The sequence below is a fragment of the Lactuca saligna genome, chromosome 5, assembly GCF_052625555.1.
Source record: "Lactuca saligna cultivar CGN05327 chromosome 5, ASM5262555v1, whole genome shotgun sequence".
Taxonomy (NCBI): domain Eukaryota; kingdom Viridiplantae; phylum Streptophyta; class Magnoliopsida; order Asterales; family Asteraceae; genus Lactuca; species Lactuca saligna.
Window position 1 is genome coordinate 44948374 of NC_136421.1, and position 2726 is coordinate 44951099.

At 42.7% G+C, this 2726-nt stretch overlaps 1 non-coding gene across 1 annotated transcript; it reads right to left on the reverse strand.

Moving 5' to 3' along the window:
* Positions 1 to 391: 391 nt before the first annotated feature.
* Positions 392 to 498, reverse strand: LOC144999249 (small nucleolar RNA R71). The gene has a single exon (XR_013660766.1). It is a non-coding gene; the product is annotated as a small nucleolar RNA R71 (small nucleolar RNA).
* Between the last annotated feature and the right edge of the window lie 2228 nt (positions 499 to 2726).

Consider the following 2726-nt stretch of genomic DNA (forward strand, 5'->3'; position numbering starts at 1 on the left):
CACCGCTATGGCTAATATTGACGAAATCCCCATGGGGGAATGGAAGAAAAGGATGCGTGATGACACCGGCCCGGGACTTGTGCAACCCACAATTCCCGCAACCGCTACTTTTGAGCTAAAGGGCCATATTCTCGCTCAACTCAAGGAGATTCCTTTTCACGGGAGAGATCACGAAGACGCCTATAAGCACTTGGATGAAGTAAATGATGTGGCAGATTACTTCAATGTACCCAATGTGTCTCGCGAGATCCAGCTTCTTCGTATGCTTCCTGTCACATTTAATGGAGCTGCAAAAGATTGGTTAAAGTCACTCCCTCCCGGATCGGTCACCACATGGGCCAAGATGAAAGAAGAGTTCATAGATCATTTTTGCCCACCTTCCAAGATAGTCAAGCTAAAGAAAGACATTGCCAACTTCGAGCAACAACCTGGAGAATCTCTTTATGAAGCTTGGGAAAGGTACAAGAGCCTACTTAGAAATTGCCGACACCATGACCTTAATAGCCAACAAGAGGTCTCCATCTTTTGTAGTGGAGTTAATGTCACCACGAGGCAACTACTCGATTCACAAGGCCCGCTCACCAGAAAGCCGCCTCCAGAAATAAAGGAATTAATTGAAGAATTCTCCAAGGATTCTAGAGAATACCACAATCCAAGGAACGAAGTGAGTCGTGGAGCGGTGAACTCGGTGAACGATAGCATGGCGGTGGTAATAGCTAAACTCGATAGCCTAGACTGAAGAATGACGAAAATGGATCAAACTATACATGTTATTAGGGTAGGATGCGAAAATTATGGCGGCCCCCACCTCACCAAGGATTGTGATCGAGCGAAAACAGAAATAAAAAGGCTCAAGTATTTTATTCCAGTGGCGATAGATACGATGAAGATTGGAGGAAACCGAAGAAGGAATGACTCCCATACGAAGAATATAAAAAGGCTAAGGAGGAGAAATACAAACAGAGGGAGAGGGGATTCTATCAAAAGGAAGAGTCGGTGATGGAAAAGAAGGCCAGTTTAGAAGATATGCTCACAAGATTCATAACCGCGTCCGAGAAAAGACACAATGATCACGATGTAGCAATGCAAGAAACCAGAAACATGTTGAGGAATCAGCAAGCATCGATTCTCAACATTGAGAAACAGCTGGGACAGCTTGCACATCAAGTGAATGAAAGAAGACTGGGTCAACTTCCGAGCAACACCGAACCCAATCCAAGAATGGAGAACGTAAGCGTAATAACCTCCAGCAGTGAAGGAAAATTTACAGAAGCACTAAGGATCTCCAAGAAGAAGGAAGAAAAGGTAGAAGAATCGGAGCCAGCAAAACCCGACCCGACTCGTCGAGTCACTCCATTGGACTCGACGAGTCCATGCGAAATTGAAACACCTATCAGTTCTTCGAAACCTTATAAGCCTCTGCTGCCATACCCAATCAAATCCATGCCTGCAGAAAAAGTAGAAGCATACAGAACCTTCATGAATCATGTTAACGCTCTACAAGTTAATGTGCCATTTGTGGAAACAATACTTCAAACACCTAAATACTTCAACTTGCTTAAGGCCTTTTTGCTGCTAGGAAGGATTTGGCTGAAGTCGCAGAAGTATTGATGAGTGAGCTACCTGAAAAGAAGGGTGATCCAGGAAATATTGTGCTTCCGTGCCAATTTGGTAATAAGGTCTTCACCCGAGCATTAGCTGACTCGGGGGCAAGCATCAATATGATGCCTTTTTCATTCTTTAAGAAGTTGAATTTACCATAACCAAAACCGGTGAATATGAAGATCCATTTGGCGGACAAGACAATAATTCATCCACAAGGCGTTTGTGAAGATCTCCTTATAAAAGTTGACAAGTTTATTTTCCCAGTAGACTTCGTGGTAGTTGATATGGAAGAAGACCCCAAAATTCCAATTATTTTGGGGAGATCCTTCTTGAACACCGCGTGTGCTTTAATTGATATATGTGATTCTACATTGACATTAAGGGTGGGTGATGAGGCTGTGACGTTTAAAGCTATTCCAGAAATCAAGCAAAAAGAAGAAAAGATTGAAGAAGTCTCAATGATCCAATTGGATGATGAGATATTAGAAAAAGAGCTTGCATGTTTGCTAAAAGAGGATCCAAGCAAGTTTGTGATACACTCTGAAGAAGAAGGAGATGTTAACAAGGACTTGGATGAATTAGAAAAGCTACTGGAAGGAGCCCACTCAGAAAAAACCCAAGAATTGATGGAATTCGTTCCGACTCGCCGAGTCACTTTAATGGACTCGACGAGTCCAGTCGACTTGGGCAAACACTTGGCCGACTTAGATCTGCTTTTTACTAGTTCTTCACATACCTTGGATTTCGATAATATACATGATTCTTTAGAAGAACAAATAGCAGAAGGAGGAAAGGGAAGGAAAGTTCAATACGCCGATGTAGCATGTCTTGATACGGTTCATTTCGAGGATGGTTTAAGCACTGGAAAGGACGAAGAGATAAAGGAAAGGAGGGAGGAAGCTGATCACCTATTCACTACTAAACCTAAAGCACGGACCATCATGAAATGTGAAGTAATTAAATTTAAAGAGAAGGAGGTTCAAGAGAAGGTGAAGAAGAAGGGGGTAAAGAAGAAAAAGAGGAAAAGGGAAGCCCAAGCAGCTGAGGATGAGGCCGTGAAAAAGAAAAGAGATGCATTGAAAAGGGCTTACAAAAAAAGATCCACGCTTACAAGACCAAGT